Source organism: Canis aureus, chromosome 10 (assembly GCF_053574225.1).
Source record: "Canis aureus isolate CA01 chromosome 10, VMU_Caureus_v.1.0, whole genome shotgun sequence".
In the NCBI taxonomy this organism is placed as follows: Eukaryota; Metazoa; Chordata; class Mammalia; order Carnivora; family Canidae; genus Canis; species Canis aureus.
In genome coordinates this window covers 50,428,698-50,448,933 of record NC_135620.1, presented here as the reverse complement: position 1 = coordinate 50,448,933, position 20,236 = coordinate 50,428,698, and the positions used below count along the sequence as shown (strand labels likewise).

Here is a 20,236-nt window from a genome sequence, read left to right as displayed (position 1 = left end):
AAAAATATCCTAGAAAAACTGGAAAGAATACATTTGAAAGGAAGAGTCAGTTGATAAACTTGACCCAGTAATCAAACTCTGCTCCTAGATGGGACATAAGTATTTTCACTAGGGGGTACTTTCTTTGGCAGCACATATGCAAAAATTAGAATGATACAGGAAAGGTTAGCATGTCTCCTATGCAATAATGACATAAAAATTTGTGAATTGTTCCATATTAACAAAAAAAAATTTTCTTTTTTTCACTAGTGCAATGAAAATATGAAGGCCGTTTACCTTTGAGACTCTGCCTAAATCCTGGGAACCTTAATCACCAATGTGTTAAATCTCAAAAGCCCAGGTGTCCTATTGTATCATTCCTCCCACTGACAATATATTAGTAGAGAGACAGAATGATGAATATCAGACACCCCCAATTCTAGGCAGGTTCTTGTTCTGCTTACTTCCTGAAATTGAAAGGAAAAAGGGACTCAGCCACATGGTATAGCCATGGAAGTAAGGTTAACATAATTTTTGGATTTAAATGTTGAAAACTTCAGAATCAAAGTAACGCCCTATTGTCATTCTTTATATAAGCTTCTACAATGCTTGAAAAAAGCAAGTACAGTATTTTCTTAAAATTAGAAGGTCCTATGCATGATTCATTTCTGAGGATGTAGCAAAGAGCTATTCAGCAGAACTACCCTGCCTAGCAAATAGTTTCTGATGAGCAGGCAGCAGAGACAAGCTTTGCCTTTTTATGCATGCTGTATGTTACTGTGTAATCTGGGTCACCTATTGATATCTCACACCCATTTACCTCTTATTTTACTTCCAATGAACACATGTCTGTGTCTTAAGAAGCTGCTAGGATTGGAAAGATTTATTTGTAAATAAAGGAAATATAGGTTTACTATGTTGGATATGGAGATGGATATGTTACTTCTTGATAGGAATTAAAACATTGGTAGGAAAACAGTACTATTTCTCCTCCTTCACTGTAGTGCACAGCAGAGCCACAGGAGTACAAAGTTTGCAGGGAGTCTTTGGCAGAACCTAAGTGCAAGTAGTAGTGTAGCAGAAAAGATGCTTGGCAGAGGGACCTGGGTGAGACAGTATTGCTTAAGGAAGTAACATTACTGAGCATAAATTGTGAGACTTTAGTGGATGAGATGAATTGAGAAACAAGAATGATACCTTGCAGAAATATTTGTGCCTTTCAGGAACTGCAGCATCCAGTGAAAGTAACAGCAGTGTCTACCAGTAGGGATGGTGGTACTATGTTACAAACTGAAAAGCAAAGGTCAACTGAAGCAGAAATAAGGGTGGGGAGAATATATAGTATCCCCACCACCAACAGTGAAGATTCTATGGTATACTTCATGAGAATATGATAAATTTTCTGTGGCATGGATTCCACAATATCTTACTTCTGGCTGCCTCCCCAAAATATAGTTTCCTTTCTCAGATGAATCCTTAAATAAAATGAATGCAATGACCCTATTATTGTTATTCTATTAAGGAGGAGTCTATTTAGACTTAACATATGCTATGGTATGAAGACTTTTTTCCCTTCCAAATTCATATGTTGAAATTTTAACCCCCAAAGATAATGTAATATATTAAGAGATGGAGCTTTTTAAAAAGATCTTATTTATTTATTCATGAGAGACACAGAGAGAGAGAGGCAGAGACATAGGCAGAGGGAAAGGCAGGCTCCTTGCAGGGAGTTGGATGTTGATCCTAGGACCCCAGGATCATGCCCTGAGCCGCAGATGCCCAATCACTGAGCTACTCAGGCATCCCAAGAGATGGGGCTTTTGGGAGGTACTTAAGTCATCTGGGTGGAGTCCTTATTAATAGAATTAGTGCCTTTATAAAAGAATCCAGTGGAACTAGCCCCCTTCCATCATGTGAGGACATAGCAAGAAGATACCATCTATGAACCAGAAAGTGGGACCTCACTGGACACTTAATCTGCTGATGCCTCTGATGTTGAACTTCCAGGAACCAGAACTATGAGAAATAATTCTCTGTTATCTGTAAGCCGCACAGTTATGATATTTTATTATACAGCCCAAATGGACTAAGGCAACATAAAAGAGCCCTTAGATGTTTTTTTTTTTTTTTTTTTTTTTAAAGAGTGAATTGGTTTGGAGATTCTTCTGAAGGATTGGCAACAAATCTTCATGCATCCCACTAAAAATTACCTGTTTCCTATTTTCTAAAGTAAGTAGTTGTGCACCTATATGACTAGGGGACATTATTAATAATTTATAAAAACATGATGGTTATGTGAATAAAACAAGGAAACCTAAGTGTCAGCCTTTAATTTTAAACTTTTGAGAAAGCTCTACTAGATTATAATTTTTAACTTTTATCGACTATCTACATCATTAGGAAACACTGAGTTTCTGTATATTTTAAGCAAAAACTACCAATGATCATAAAATATATTAGTATCCATATTTCATATTTGAGAAAACATACAGACAATAGGTAACTTGAATGCAGAAAAATATATATGATAATTTGGTACTAAATGAATACGTTATATATATATGAATTTCTCATAGTTGTCTCAGGTTTTCACTTTGCTTTAATAGCAAAAATTTGGCTTAGCTCAGTTTGTACATGGCTCTGTCTTTTCATTAACTCATGATTCATTTGGACTTAGCTAAGCCATGTTAGCTGTCAATGATGAGAAAAGAGCTCTATGTGAATTATTCATTAGGATGAGTAGGGAAACATTATATTCCTGAAGCAGTGCTTTTGCTACCTAATGCAGGATTTTATGGCAGCTGTCTACCCACATAGGTATTTGTTCAATCTGATGATAGCCAGTTTTATTAAAGAGCTTTCTAAAAAATAAAACTAGCTCACTTCTTTATATTTAAATTTTTTCTTTATAATTACTCTATTGAGAAAATTGTCCTGCAATTGTATCATTTTGTGGTGGCAATAGTTTGCTTTAATCTTTTAGTGTGGAATCCCTGGGTAGCTCAGCGGTTTGGTGCCTGCATTTGGCCCAGGACGTGATCCTGGAGTCTCGGGATCAAGTCCCGCATCAGACTCCCTGCACGGAGCCTGCTTCTCCCTTTGCCTGTGTCTCTGCCTCTCTCTATCTCTTTGAGTCTCTCATGAGTAAATAAATAAAATCTTAAAAAAAATCTTCTAGCGTAAGATAGGTTAAGACATTTGATGGTACATGTGGACAGTGTGTCTTGTTAGAAGAGAATATGTAATATGACCACATTTACTCATTTGCTTTGTCAGGTGTTATAATTTCATAATTTTATTCATGTCTTTCCTTTTTTTCCTTTTTGAAATACATGTGTATACATTAATTTTCTCATTTATTTTAGTTTTATTTTTTATTTTTTTAAAGATTTATTTATTTATTCATGAGAGACACAGACTGAGAGAGAAGCAGAGACATAGGCAGAGGGAGAAGCAGGCTCCTCGCAGGGAGCCTGATGTGGGATTCAATCCCAGACCCTGGGATCACGACCTGAGCTGAAGGCAGGTGCCCAACCACTGAGCCACCCAGGCATCCCTTAATTTAGTTTTAAAATTAGATATTTGAATGCCTTTTTACAAGGGTCAGTAAGCAACATACTTAATCAAATTCTTTACCCAGTTGGGAAGAAGGTCACTATTCCTCTTCTTAAAATATCTCTTTAAAAAGTATGATTTTAAAATAGACTGGACATTTTGAATTTTTATCGTGTCTTTCTTTAAATGTGGTCTTCTTTACTCTGAACATGGGGTTGCTCAACTTTAGTGCTATTAGTATTTTGGGCCAGATGACTCTTGTTGATAGAGACTGTCCTGCACATTGTAGACTGTTGAACAGCAACCATGGCCTCTAACCTATAGATTCTAGTAGCACTTGCTTCCCCTCAAAGTTATGGCAACCAAAAATGTCTTTAAACATTAACAAGTGTCCTCTAGTTGGGCAACCTCCTCTACTCCCCAGTTGAGAACCAGGGTCTCAGTGATCTGGATTATGAAGCATTTATCTGCTTGTCCAACTCAATAGGCATGTATTCTTTGTACTTGTGATTCTTCTTAAATCTGAATTTTATTTTCAATTAACAACTAGCTTTGTAGTTTTATAATGAATATCATTTATTACATATGATGAATGGGATTATAATTATATTATTTTCTAAGGAATTATATCATTAAATGATGCTCATTCTAAAACATTAAAAATGTTACTGGATTTTAATTAAAAAATGCCTTTGAAAAGAAAGCATGTATGGATGGAATAGTACATTATGTCAGTTATGCAGCAAAATAAATAAAGCAGGTACTGTGCTAGACTCTTTTATACAAAGCAAAAGCAAACATAGTTAATTATCTAAGATTATTTAATGAGTTACCTTAAATATTAACATAAGGAACATATAGTGAGGAACGTAACTATGTATTGACTACAGCTAACCTCAGTGGGCCAAAAAAGTGTCCCCAGAGAGTGGCTGCATGACCTGAGGTTTAGTAGATGATAAGAACCTGGAAATCAAAGGGCATGAGCCTTGAGTGGGGAAAGACAATGCCTGAATATGATGATGGTGATAATGATGATAATAATGTTGATGAAGCTAATATATTTGTTACTGACTTTGTGCTGGGCAGTTTGCCAAGCAACTAGGCATTAGATCTAATCTTTGTACTTCCTAGTTAATCTTTCTAGTTAGATCTAATAATCAATACTTCTTTGAAGTAACTTTTATTATTATCATTTTAGACATACAGATAGTGTGATATGGGTAAGAAAATAACTTGCTGGTGGTCTTATAGATGCAATCTTTGTTTAGTTAGGTGTGAAGCCCAGATCTGATAGCCTCCTGAGTCAGGGTCCTTAAATATTACATTCTTTTATGTCTCTATGTTATATCATTTGTTAAAAGATCTAAAAGAAATTTATCATATCTGGAGCAAAGAAGGGGGTTGAAAGAAGGGTCTAAGGGCCTATGGGATAAGGAGAGGATTCAGAGATTATTTGGAACCAGATCATGAAAAGCCATGTTAAAGAGATTGGGCATTATCTTAAATGCAGTGGACAACTAAAAAGTTTTAATGAAACTAATGTCATTAGATTAACATTTTTGAAAGCCCTTTTTGTCTGAAGAAAGGAGTGCTGATTGGAGGGGTAGGAAGTGAAGGCAAGACAGAGATCAAGGTGAGACACGAATGTGAAGTAGTTGGATGATGAAATGGATTTGGAGTTACTGGATACACTCAAAAATAGTGGGGACTTTGAATTGGAAGATATTACAGATTGGCTTTCTTGGGAATATCACTCTGAGAGAACAAGGAATGTTCAGGAACATGATTAAGGAGTCAGTGCTCTTAATAAATAACACCTGTGGAGGAGGAGAAAGAAGTAGGATTGAGCAGAGTGTAAATCTGAACAGTAATGCAGCACCAAGACATGATTTAGCTCCAGCTGAGCTGAGTGTTGTGTTGTTTTGGGCTGGAGTCAAAGCCTTTCTATATCTGCATGGAGTAGTCACTGGGTGCAGGCTGTCCCCAGAAAGGTGGTGAGATTGAGGAGATATCTTCATCTGATAGCAATACTTGAACAGAACTGACAGCTGGTGACTGTCAGCATGCAGCTTTTCTAAATTCCAGACCCTTCGGTACTGAAGATAAAACCATATAGTGCATTATGATATCCGGAGTAGAAGAATCTCCCAAAAGGTTGGAAGATGAAGGTAAAGAGGTGTTAAGTATTGTGTTCTCATTAATGGAGTCAGCAATATAGCGAAAGGCCTCTCCAAATGCTAAGATGATCATCAGGAACAATGGAGAAAGATGTAGGGAAGGTTGGCCAATTTGATTTTGGACAGATTTGAAATTTAGGTACCTATAGGTGTCTGAGTGAAAAATTCTGGTACTTAGATACATGGCTCTGAAGTTTAGGAGAATGGTATGGTAAAGATTTGAGATTCATCAATATGCAAATATCATTGCCCATATGGAGTGAATAAAATTACCCAGGGAAAGTATTTAGAGGGAGAAAAGGTTGTCCAAAAAAGCAAACTTAGCACAATTTCATTTGTGTTAACTTCCTTTTAAATCAGGGAGATATTGAAAACCCTGTCTTTATTTTATTCACGTTTTATTCACAGTTACAGGAGAAAAGGGAGCCCCATTTCTCAAAAATATATAATTCTCTGAAAAATAATAATAAATAAAAATACAAAACAGAACAGGAGACCATATAAGTCTGGAAGGGAATAGCACATTGTTATGGGTGATCACGTAGGAAATTTATGGTGTGCACTGAAAGAACAGAGTAGTATCTTACTGGTTTTTACATGCACAGGGCTTCAGATTAGATTCTTGTGTTTGGGATCTTGTTTCTGTTGATTATCTGAAAACTGTTAGAATCATAAATGGGTTTCCTGTTGTATATTTTTTCTGTTTCATCTCTTTTTTTATTCATTTGAAAAAAAATGCTATGTCAGAACAATATACAGCATTCTCTAAAGCAGTTTTGGGTAAGGTAAAACTGCAAAAATTGTGCCAATTTTTTTTGCTATTTCCTTTTCATTTTTTTTCGCTTTTACATTTTTTCTATGCTTGGTTTTATATATTTCCATAGACCTTTTAAAATTGAAGCTTTCAAATTGGGTGTTATAATTACATCTGATTAATGTAACATTTCATTAAGCCTATTAAGTCTGTTCATATTCTACTCACTAAAATGATTCTTCTGTCAAATAGCGATAAGGTTAGGAAGTCTTTTGATTATGAAAGTTTGAAAATCAGTATTCTAATGTACATACATCAACTGTTATGTGCCACAGGAAAATTTAAATGAAGCCCACTGTTTTGATTTTTTTCCCTACGTTTATCCTCAGGCAATGTATATTCATATTTTAAAATAGAGCTTCTGTGAAATTCTCCATATATTGCAAAAGCATTTAATAGATTTACTTATGGTCAGATCTATATTGGTTCTGTGGATTGACAATTCATTTAAATCTTAGTAACTTTAAAATCAGATGAATAATTTTCTTAATTTGGGGGGATGTTAATATTGAAAGTAAAATGAGTTTTAGCTAAATTAAACAAATTGTCATTACATGCTGATAACATGCATCAAAATTAAATGTGTAGTGATAACCTGAGGGCCACGTCATAAAGGCATGGGTGTTATCAGGGAGGTAATATCCAAGTAGAAGATACAGATTAGAATAAGCCTGTAATTCAAGGTAAGAGCATCACAATTAAACTATACTGTAAAATCTGGAGGTTCTTAAAAATTAATTTATTTTTTATTATCAAAACACCCATTCTAAAACATATGGACCCTTGGCAATGTGGGAAAGTAAATCTTGTGAGCTAGGAAATGCAGTAGTCTTGCATAAGAGTAAAATAATTCATAAGCCTGAAGGTTAGGAAATCTGGCAATTATCTTAGTCATATTGCTTGTATTTGAGGCCACAGTTCCTCAGTTATGTAGGTCATGGAGGAGAGGAAGGCTAAGGCAAATATAAGAGTAGCTAGACAAATGATGTGGCACTTTCACAAAGGATTCAGCCTACAGGGAAAATTTGAAGAGACCCCTACAAGTAGAAATACTGGGATCAGGGAAAGGTGAAACTGAATTAATGTCGGTGGTTTTAGATTTTTAGCAGGGAAGAATTGGAGTTAAGGAAAGTCTCTCAGCACTGATATTATTTAACCTTTAGCTAACGAGAAGTTTGGCTCCAAATTTGAGTATTTAAAAAAATATATACAATATTAGTCCATACAATTTTGCACATGTCATTTGCATTCATTTACATACCTATACATATATGTATACACAAAAACATGATTAGCTAAGCAACCTTCATACCTAGTATAAAATGATATATGATGACACAATTGAAAAAATTTGTGTGCCCCTCCTCACTCTTAATTTGATAATTCTATTTCTCCTTTTTAGTATATAGTTTTACCACATCTAAAAATAATTTAAAATAACACGTTAGTTTTGGAATTTGGAGTTCATAAAAATGATGTTATACTATATCTAGTCTCCTGACAGTTGTTTCTTTCTTCACTGGTATTCATATTACAGCTATTGTTCATTGATTTTTCACTATAATAATGCTCTGTAAAATGGAAAGACTCTTAATGCTTTAAAAATTTTTATTACTTTAATGAATGTTGGGGCTTTTTAAAAGGAATTTTTTCAGGAAAACTGTTGAGTTTACAAGGTAATTTCAGTCTGTTTCCAATGTAATGTGATGTTATTGTCCCATTTACATTGTTACCATCAACATACAAGTTTCTTTTTATTTATATAAATTTCAAAATTTTATTCCTCTAATCGAGATGGTGGTATTTTATAGCTTGTTTTTGTGGTTTTAATTTTATTTCCCTAATTACCAATGAGGTCAAATATCATTTTATTTTATTTTATTTTATTTTATTTTATTTTATTTTATTATTTTATTTTATTATTTTATTTATTTTATTTATTTTATTTATTTTATTATTTTATTTTTTTATTTTATTTTATTTTATTTTATTTTATTTTATTTTATTTTATTTTATTTTATTTTATTTTATTTTATATTTATTCATTCATAGAGACACACACACACATACACACAGAGAGAGAGAGAGAGAGAGAGGCAGAGACACAGACGGAGGGAGAAGCAGGCTCCATGCAGGGAGCCCGACGTGGGACTCGATCCCGGATCTCCAGGATCACACCCCGGGCTGCAGGCGGCACCAAACTGTTGTACCACCAGGGCTGCCCCAAATATCTTTTCATATTATTTTCACCATCAGTTTTTTCATTTGTGAAGTTCGTGTCCTTTGTCAATGCTTATATTGTTTTTCCTTTTCTTATTGTATTATAGCAATATTTTTTTTAATATAGTCAGGATTCTAAGCCTAATCTGTTTTAATTATATGAATATTAAATATGTACTAATATTTGTGGCTTTTCCTTTGTCAAAGCCCTCTACCCAAAGACTACCAGGGACACAATAATAGTTGAACAAGTTTGCTTGTTCATTGCTCATTGCAGGGAAGGAGAACCCAAACCATGGGAACCATGGACATGTCAGGAAGAGAGTGATAAAAAGGTCTTATAGAATTTGGGCTTCTGTTAGGTGATTTTGGGGAGAGTTTAAGGAAGTGAGATATAGCTCAAGATTGGATTCTGTCAGGAAGTGGAGGTAATTCTGTGATTGGGTAACTGGAGAAATTTTAATCTGGAAATAGGGAAGATAAAGTGTGAGCCTAAAGCTGTAATTGATAAAGAAGCAGCAGTCACTGCTATTACCCAGGGGGATATCTCATCATTTTTGTTATTTAAACAATGTTTGTATTTTGACTGTTTTCACACGATTATGGAGTTATAGTAGGTTTAATAGGGTTCCCAAATATATCTTAGAGAAGCCGAGGAAGGTTTGACAGTGGAAGGGAAGGTAGGTAATGTGGTTACTGATTATTGAACGAGAGATTGGAGATTTGTGCATGTAAACCAAGGAATGTTGTTAACCATAGAAGCTGGAAGAGGAAAAAAAAAAAAAAAAAGGATTTTCCCCTGGAGCCTCCAGAATGCACCGGCCATGGATTTTAGCCTCATGACTCATTTAGGACCAATATACATCACAAATTATTAACTTCCATTAGTAAATGGAAGTAATTCCTGCTAAGGCAGGTGTTTTTACAAGCATCGTAGTCAATAGAGTCTAGGTTCATTCCCCTGTTTTCCAAAAGCAGCTGCACAAATGAAAAACCACATGGTAATTTTTATTCTTTGTGCCTTTATCATTTTCCCCTAGTGATATCTCTGCAAACACTACGGAAGTATTTGAACTATTTCCTTTTAGTTCCACAAAATTTGTGAAAATTGTTAGGTATTCACTTTTAAATTTAAGAATTTGAATTGTTTTTGATAATGGTATTTTTGACCTGTTATACACTATTATTATGGTTTGGCCCTTAATATCAATATCACTGAGATTTTCAAATAATTAAAGTAATGAATAACTGTGGAAACTAACTTAGAGAAGGCTGAGCATAGTTCAGCCTTCTCTAAGGTCTCAGATAACAGAATTTACTTTGAATCAGGCAAAGTATAAATTTAAAATATATGTTCTATGAAGTGGAAGATGATATTTACACTATTAAAAATACTGTTTTAGATTGTTACTTTAATGATTTCAAATGAATCCTGGTTTCCAGAATCCAAGCTTTTATGTAGATTTTGCTCACATGACTGTTCTTTGCTCTATATCTTTGCTTTGGCCACTGAACATCAGAAAACATGACAGAAAAAGAAATTTAAGAAGCTCCTGAGCATTGGGGTTTTTCCCACTTGAAATATTCCTGTAACACTAAGGCGCTGGTTGATTAGAGTGCAACATGGAGAGACTATAAATAGAGCCTGACAGTTCACACAGATCTAGACATGTGAGTGAGGCTGTCTTAAACCCTCCATCCACATTTGGGATGATTTACTACTCTGGGAGATCCTTTAGTAATCTTATCATCAAGAAGAGATTCCATTAGAAAATATAAATATTATGACTGGTACAATAAATATTTAAATGCAAAATAAATTTTCTATTCTAGTAGTTTCATGATACAAATATTGTTAACTAAGGTCAAAATTACTTTAGAAGGTACCTACTTTTTTATCAGTAAGTAGTATCTGGGTATAGGTTCAATATAAAAAATAATAAAGAAAATACTACTATCATTTTAAAAGAAAATAAAATTAGATTAATTTTCACGGTATATGCATATAAATGTCAGCATACTAGCTTACTAAATATAAAATAATACAAAATCATAAAGCAGAGAACTATTGTAGAATCTAGTAGATAGATAAGGTTTTCTCTATACCTAGCATGAGAACTGAAAGCCTTAACAGAAATGTTGACAGATTTTATATTATTGCTATATAATTCACCATAAATTAATTGAAAAGATAGAATATATTAATGACTGTTACATTTCATGTAAAAATAGACAATTGCTATGAAAAAATTTTAAGGCTGTAATGATATTTTTGGAAGTAAAAACAAATTACTAATAAACACAAATCTTATGAATTAACAAAGTAATAGAAAATTATAACAATGAAATATCATTTATAAGAGTGAAAAAAAAAATCTTGGGCACCTACGTGGCTCAGTGGTTGAGCATCTGATTTTGGTGATCCCGGGGCCTGAGATGGAGTACCACATCCATCTCCCTTGCCTGTCTCTGCCTCTCTCTCTCTGTGTCTCTCATGGATTAATAAATAAACTCTTTAAAAACAGGTGAAAAATTTAAACACTATTACTAAATTTATAGAGGTCACTGATAAAAGATTGTACTGATGGAAATTTTAACTGGATAAACTTTTTGAGACAATGTATCAATATCTATCAAAATTTGAAATAATTGCTTATTAGGACAACAATTTATTACTTTACCCTAAAGAGTAAGGATTTGACCAGTTGGTGTGCTGGAGCCAGTTTATACCAGTTCACAAAAGCCAATTGTTAAATATTCAGGAATTTTGAGACCTGGTCAAAAGACAAGTCATTTTTTAAAATTAAATTACATAAATTTAGAATTGAGTTGTATTAAAAACAAAAGTTAATTCTTGAAACTCATGATTTATTAATTATTATTTAACATTTTACCTGACACTCTGAAAGTTATCACATTTACTGTCTTGTTTCAGCATAATGGAAATTCTCGATATTATGGTGTATTACTTAACCCTTCTCATTTCCATTTATGGTTGTCATGCTGGTAGCTTGATATGAGTTATGGTGGGATTATTTACACAGCAGAAATTGTGTTTGTTTTTATATACATAAATTAGGGACTCTAATTAATGGAAGAGTTATCAATGGATGGGGTATAGTAACAGGCTGGTTGGGGGCTGGAGGTGGGAGTGAGTCATTTTACCTTATACCTTCGGCCTGTGTTTTGTTTTTGTAAATTTTTATTTTTAATCAGGTAAATAAAATTCATCCATAAAGTTCAAAACTGCTAGAAACTAAACCTTTTGAAACAAAGTAATTCCCATGAGAAGAATAAATGTGTAAGTAAATTAGATAAGACTTCCAAAATCCTAAATATTTTGTCTATGCAGAATACTATTTTAGGTTTGGAAGAGTGAAACATTTTATAGTTCTTCTAATAATGGGTATAGGAATTATGGTTATTGAGATTAAGGTAATTATTTTGTTATTGAAACTGTTGCCTACTGTAGTTGTTTCTTTGACTTATGCTGAAAAAGTATTGCATTTAATAACTGTGAAGAATCTTGCCAGATGAACTCCAATAGCATACCAATGTATAACATTCCCCTCATGTTCTTTGACTTCAATTCATATTACTTCAATTCGTTATGTTAAATAGGCTTGTAAATCACCGAAGATTCTAGGTGCACATTGAAATTCATAAAACAAGCCAACAAAGTATCCAGTTATATTTCTTAGAATAAAATCAAATATTTAATAGAAAACTCTGATGCAAAATCATGTATATCCTCCAATGGAATTAAACAACTCTGCAGGGACCAGCTTGACAACTTCCACTTCTGTTTCCCCTTTCCCCATAGCTTTATTTGCAATCTAATTTTCTGATTTTAAGTAAGAAAAAAAAAATCATGAAACCATTTAGTTCTTAGTATCAATACTCTGGACAGAAAATAAGAGATGAAACAGTGATTCAAGCAAAATTTATTTCCTGAAGCTCATTTGTCTTTTTCTATTATATTCTTCACTCAGTGGAGTGAAGTGAAGTTTTCAGTAAAATGATATTATATTGCCATTGTTTGTTTTATTTAATTCTAGGAGCTAGAACATAACATTTTTTGGGTGTTGTTTAGAAGCCAGAGAATTCAACAGCGTGCTGGAGCTTAATTAGAAATAATTTTGAATTCTTTTAACTTCTTTGGGTGTTCTTATTTTTGAATTCCAGGTGTAACTCATATTTTTCTTGAACTTCACATCTAATACTTTAGAAGATCAAACCTTATTCCTCATCTAAGGAAAGGCAATTAGAATGCTTGACCAAAATCAAGATTATAGAGCAGACTGAAAGAGAAATACATATGTTACGGTATATGGTATATTTTACTGTCCTCTGTGTCTTGCTTTTGATTTATGGTTACATCAGGGCCTAATGGGGCTGTGTTTATAGTTGTCTCAAGGCCCATAGGGTTGAGATTTTTCTTTTGATTTAGGTTGTGTGGATTTTCCTTTCCTGATCAGCTTTTACTTTTTTTTAGTGGGCAGATCAAGTTATCTTTTTGCTTTCTGTATTAATTTTATTTAAACATTTATCTCAGAGCTTTAAAATGCTTTCCATTTAGAATTTCCATTCTTTCAGCAAGTCAGCATAATACTAATAGCATAACTAATATGTTTCCTCAAATATATCACAGATTAGGGGCTAATAGGAAACCCTACAAAATCGAGAATTAAATTTTGTAGCATCTTGTGAATTGGTGTCACCCAATCATCTTTCACGTATGCTCAGAAAAGTAGATGGCTAAGCATCAGGAAATTGACTCATTCATTTAACCAAACAATTTTTTTTAAAGACTGTATTTATTTATTAGAGAGAAGAGAGAGAGAGAGAGAGCGAGCTCACATGCACAAGCAGGGAGAGCAGCAGAAGAAGAGGCAGGCTCTCCACAGAACAGGGAGTTTGATGCAGGGCTCTATCCCAGGACCCCAGAATCATGACCTGAGGTGAAGGGAGACACCTAACAGACTGAGCCATCAGGCACCCCTAACAAGGTTTTTATATGCGTATCATTATAACACTTTTGAATATAAGAGTTTAAGATGAAGTAATTCTGACTTGTAATTTATTTAACTTTTAGCTTTTTCTTTTTCAGAAAAGAGGATCTTAAAAGTTCTTTCCCAGTGGGAGCTGATTTCTGCAGTCTTCTCAAAGAGTATATGTTGTCTCACATATCTCATACCCTGGGTCTTGGAGGTATCTACTCTGCTCCTTATTGCAGTTTCTAGGTCATAGTTCATAGTTTCCTTCTCAGAAATTCTATTTGAAATGTGTGCATTGGATTTCTGTAATGGCTGCTTGTCTTTGTCATGATATTTACTGACTTCATAGTTACATACCCTCTTTTTCTGAGCATTTTAACCCTTTGTATACCATCTTTCTCTCTGCTGATCTTCCTGGTATCATTGTGGTGGTTCTCATATTGATGTACATTCCATATCCTTATCCATTGTCCTTGACCACCTCACCTCCAAAATTCTCTTTTCCTTCCCATTTAATAACCCACCTTGTTTAAACCCAGTCCTTACAGATGATAACACCACAGCTGAAATCATGATTTTTAAACATCTCACTGTTAATGCCTACTTTAAGATGTAAATGAATGTTGAAAATCTTTTTACAGTGAAATATCAATTTCTATGACTGTTTCAGTCAAACTTCCTCATCTGTGCATTAGATTCTAACGCTCTCTCTTCTGTTCATACTTTGCCTCTGCATTTATCTTCTTTTACATCTTTATTACAAATATTTTTCTCTTGTTTGGTTAACTATCATAATGAGAATATATTAAATCTCCTACCGTAAAACTAAAATTTATCCTGCCTTCAGTTCTCTACTGGCTACTGTTTAATTCTCTGCCAGCCTTCACAAGATAGCTCCCCAAAAGTAGTGTCTGTACTAAGTGTGTCTACTTCCCACATTTCACGATTCTTTCTCTAACTCAATTTAATAAGCTTTTATTTTGACCACTGAAGTTATTTTGACCAAGGCTATCCAGCCTCTCCTTTGACAACTACAAAAGTCAAATCTTATTTATTATTATTATTATTATTATTATTATTATTTTGTTAAATTGTCTCCTCCCTTTGATAACTACAAAAGTCAAATCTTATTTTTTATTTTATTATTATCATTTTGTTACATTGTCTCCTCCCTTTGATAGCTACAAAAGCCAAATCTTATTATTTTACTATATTATTATTATTATTATTATTATTATTATTATTATTATTATTTTGTTACTGTGTCCTTTTAGTAGCGTCTACATCTTAACTCTTTTCTTTTGGCTTTTGGGACCCCATACTCTTCATATTTTCATCTTATCTCATGGCTACTCCCTCTCAATCTCTTTCTGAACGAACTTTTTTTTACTCTTTCTGAACTTTCTTTTCTAAAACATTTGAGATGTTCTTAGGAAGATCCCTCTGCTCTCTTAGTTACATCATTTACCAGGTGATATCATCAGTGTGTGGAATTTTAAATATCACAGATATACAACTAAATTTGAGATTTGAGGTTCTTCTTAACTGAGCTTCAAATCCACATTTTTTAAATACCTCCCTTTTAAATACCTGTGCTTGGATTCCTCAGAGTCCTCTTTGCTCCTTTTTTTTTTATTCCTTACCTCACATCCAGTTCAGCAATAAGTCATGCTTTCTCTATGTACAAAATATTTATCAAATATGATTGCTATAAGCTCACTTCAAATCATCACCATCAATTTCTTATAACACTATAATATCTTCTTAATTTCCTAGCCTCTTCCCATATATCCATTCTGCCTTTTACCCACACTACACCTAGAGATATTTTCAAAGGAAATCTGATTGCTTAATTTCCCTGTTTTTTTTTAATTTTTATTTTTAAATTTCCCTGTTTAAACTATAAACCCTTATAGCCTGGTAGAATATCCATGATCTGACACCTAACTACCTTGCTGATCTCATGTTCTAATATATCTCCTTTTCTACATTGGCCCTTTTGCTATTCTTAGACTTGTTAGCTAGTTCTTGTCTTTGCTACTGTAGTTTCTACTGTCATAATTGTTCTCAGAGGTTTCTAGCCACCTGATATTTATACATGTTTTAGGTCTCTTTTCACATGTTACCCTCTTAAGTAGCCCTTCCCTAGCCACTGTGTGTAAAACCTTGTTACTTTTCACTGTCTCACCTGCCTTTATTTTGTTATAGAGTTTATCACCAGTGGAACTTATATTAACCATTCATTGATCTCATTTTTAAATGATCTCCCCTTCTCTGTATTGCAATGAAATTCCATGAAAGTAGGTCTTAGTTTTGTTCGTGTCTGTACTCTGAGATTATAGGACAGAGTTTCACACATAGTACTTGATAAGGATTCATTTATTCAACAGATATTTACTGCAAATATGTCCAATTATTTGATCCAAGGTGACCTGAACAAGTATGAAGGAAGAAGCCTTTGAAAACACTAAATAAAAAGTTCTTCCAACTTTTCTTAATTGTTTGTTTCTGTATGTGGAACAGATTTTATTATTTCTTTATTTGTGAAACATTTCTAGAAACCAGGCATAATTTTTTTTAATTCTACAGCAAAACACCAAATGTAAGGAAGAATTGTTGAGAAATATCATCCCTTAATAGCTGTCTGTTCAAAGATGGAATAACAAATACAGAATCCATCTTCCTCAGTTGGAACTCCTGCTTGCTTCATCAAAATGGACATTCAATTCATGCATTATAATGTATAAGAAACTAACAATTATGATATGAGACTCTGCTTGAACCTACCATATTTTTTAAAATTTATATTAGAATTGAAACTGGTTGTGGATTGTATCCAGTATATCACTACTAATTTTTAAAATCCATACAATACCCTTTTCTGGTCAAATCTCTGGAGAGACTTAGAGTCACATAATGAGGGCAAGCAGCAACCCAGGTAGGTACTTGCCCAATCTTCATTCATTTACTTTAAAATCCTAATACATCCATTTTAGCAGGGGAGTGTATCTACAATATAATTCCTCTGTGGGAAGAAAATATATCTAATTTCTTAAAGCATATATAGAAACTCTATGTCCAGAGAGACTATCAATCTAATCCAATAAAATTGACTTAGTAATATAAGTATGATCTCAAATAAGGCCCTGTTCTTCCTATGTATGTGTAAATTTAAACTTGATACTTTTGTGAAATTATTACCACCTCTGGATTTTCCATGGATCTAATGATAAGTGGAATAGTTCCCTTTGGCAAGAAAGAAATTGTCTTCTATTTGGGGAAAGTCAAAAGGTTGACCTCCATTACAGGGTGTGTGTCAGTGTTAGTCCTCTGTGGATTCAGAATTATTCCTCATCTGTAAATCAGCTTCCTGAGAGAATATTAAAGCACCAAAGTAGTTTAAAAGAAAATTGGTTCATTATTTCTGAGATAAAGTTATTTTCTCAGTAAAGAATTCTATGTAGTTTAGGTCAATAAACTCTTGAATAAGTTCTTTGTAAAAAGAACTGGGTTAAGTGCTATGAAACAAAGAAAAAAAATGTCTCCTGCTTTTAAGGAACTTAAAATCTATCAGATAGATTCGGACATGTGAACATGCAGATTTAGTTCAATGTGATAATTTATAAGATTAATGAGATAAAATATCTTATTTTTATGGTGATAACACCATATAATAACCTTTTCTGGTCAAATCTCTGGAGAGACTTAGAGTAACATAATGAGGGCAAGCAGCAACCCAGGTAGTAACTTGACAGATTTTATTATCTTCATGAAGCTGTCTAGTAACAGAGATACGAACAACTTCCTGGAAAGAATATTATGCATGAAAATTTTGTAGATAAGCCCTTGATAATATGTATTTTTAGGCTTTCCTCACAGGTTATTTTCAAGTGATTATTCACTTTTACAAGTATCACAAGTGGGCATAAAATATGTTGTGTGTGCAAATATTGTTTGTAAAAATGAGCATAGAAGCAAGTGGAAACATTTGCTGCAGTTTTTTTTTTCCAGTGCATGGGAGTTGGTACCAGGCAAAATCTTATCTTCATCTTCCTAACTCTTGGCATGCAATGTCTATAGTCCCCTCAGGCTTCACAGTTCCCAAATCCCTGTAGCCCTTAGGGTGTCAGGAAGTATAGGTTAGGCAGAGGCTGGTGGTAGGAAGGGAAATCATGACACTTTACAATGTATTTTGTGTGTGTGTGTGTGTGTGTGATTTTGAACACTTAAGAAAAAGTGTGATATATACTGATAGATTTAGAACTTCTCTGTTTCTCAGTTATCAATCTTTCTCAGTTAAATATAATTTAAAATATATACATAGGGTTATAATGAGAATAAAATCAGATATCATATGTGTAGGATCTAACCCATTCATGATGTATATTATTAACCTGTCTTTCCTCTACGTTATGTCACATACCTTGGGTACAAGCACACTCATACTGGTTAGGAATAAATAATGAAATATGTGAAATATGTTGGTGTGTTTGTAAAACATAATCTGCATTATTAAGCAGATACTGACATAATCCAAATGAGAAGAAATACTCTGGTTCCATTTGAAAATAGGCTTTATTTTATTTTAATATTATGGTATATAATCCTAACACTTCCTTTTTGATTGATTTATATTTAGGAGCAAAACTGAATTTACTTTGTCATTAATGCATTATTTAAAAAAAATACATGTTACTTAACAGTTGAAGCAGATTCAGGATCTGTACTTGAAAGGAAAAGAAAAAAATCTCTGGGTTGGAAGTGTTAGTTCTGAGTTTGAATGTCATCTTGTCTTCTCAGTTTATACTCTCTGGAATTTGGTTTTATCCTTTAAGAGTTTGGATATCTACAGTCTAGAGTTTTAATCTAAAATAATGAAGCATTATTTGTATTATAATGAAGTGAAAGAGCATAGCACCTAGATAAATACTATTTAACTAGTTCTTATTATTCACATTTAAGTATCTACTTTGTTGCATAAGAAATTTAAACTTGTAGATGTATTAGTTTTTCCAGGGTGTTTTTTGTTTGTTTTTATTTTTGTTTTGTTTTGTTTTTTAGAGAGAGAGGAAGAAGGGGAGACAGAGTGAGAGAGATAGAGATTATCTTAAGCAGACTCCATGCCCACTGTGGAGCCTGACATGGAGTTTGAACTCATGATCCTGAGATCATGACCTGAGCTGAAATCAAGGGTCAGATGCTTAATCAAATGAGTTACCCAGGCACCTTATCAAGTTTTTTTTTTTTTTTAATTTTTACTTAATCTTTAAATCTTGGATGTGAATAAAACTGGCATGAAAACATAATGTAATCAAAAGCCTTTGATTTAAACTTCAGGTATCAATGCTAATATTTATTTGTTTGTAATTCTCTCAATTATTATTTTCTGCATGGAGATAGTATATAGAAATATCCTGGCTTCAAGGAAAGACAGACTTGGTTTCAAATTCCAGTAGAACCACTCTTAAATTGAGATAGAGCTCCTTTGTGTGTGATCCTGATTGTTGTTTCTTTTTCTTAAACTTTCTGAACTTTAGCCTCCACATCTGTAGCACATGTCTAAGAAATACATACACCACAGGTAATAAAGATTTACTTTGGCCATATTAATTTGCTAGCCCATTTCTTACTCATAATCTGTATTCAACTGTACATTTTTATGACTTTACCCCATCACTTAGAAAAACAGAAAGCAGTAGGAAATCATAAGTTAAGTAGACAGCATTTTGCAAAAAAATGCCATGTATACATATATATATATATATATATATATATATACATATATATATACATATATATATATATATATAACATTGGCTACTGTAAGATTAATAGAAGAGGGTCTTATGGTTCTATTATGGAAATAGTATTAAACACATTATGGACAAAAGATAAATAAGAATCAAGTTATAATAAGTAAGAAGTAGTAGATGTAGACCGTTTTCATCCATTCATCTACCCAGACATCCTTGTATAAATCATTCATCAATCATTCAAAAAACCGTTTATTAAGGAGCTACTGCATTTGAAATTACAAGTAAATGGACCACCCTAAACTATAGAACCTATCATAAAACATTCCCCAAATGGCTGTTATTTTGGCCAATTATATCCCTTTTCTGAACTTAATTCAGATTTTTCTTTACATTATCATCCAGATTGTTGCTCTCTGTCCTAGTTTGCAGCTGCCAATACTTGTGCCTTTGATGCTTTTGGCATATGATACCCAGAAAGCCAACCCAGCCCTGAGAATCCTCTGCGATAGGCTAAATAAAGGCAAGTCCTGGCAGAAATTTCTGGGTGGCCACTAGACAGGTCAAAATGAACAATCATGTTTCCTAGAAAATAAGATACAGTTGTTAGCCCTGGTATTAGCAACATGTACCAGGAGTGTGGGCTGCCATCTGACAGCCATTGTCAAATGAGGATTGAGGGATGGCAGGTGGGCTATTTGAAATGCTATAACACTCTCTTACCACAAAGCATCAGTTTCT

At 33.4% G+C, this 20,236-nt stretch overlaps 1 long non-coding RNA gene and 1 other non-coding gene across 2 annotated transcripts in view; one reads left to right on the top strand and one right to left on the bottom strand.

The window, feature by feature from the left end:
- LOC144321733 (uncharacterized) overlaps nucleotides 1-20,236 on the bottom strand; it is a 62,460-nt gene that overhangs the window by 2,278 nt on the left and 39,946 nt on the right. The gene's annotated exons all lie outside the window — the stretch shown is intronic.
- Nucleotides 116-222, top strand: LOC144322834 (U6 spliceosomal RNA). The gene has a single exon (XR_013388451.1). It is a non-coding gene; the product is annotated as a U6 spliceosomal RNA (small nuclear RNA).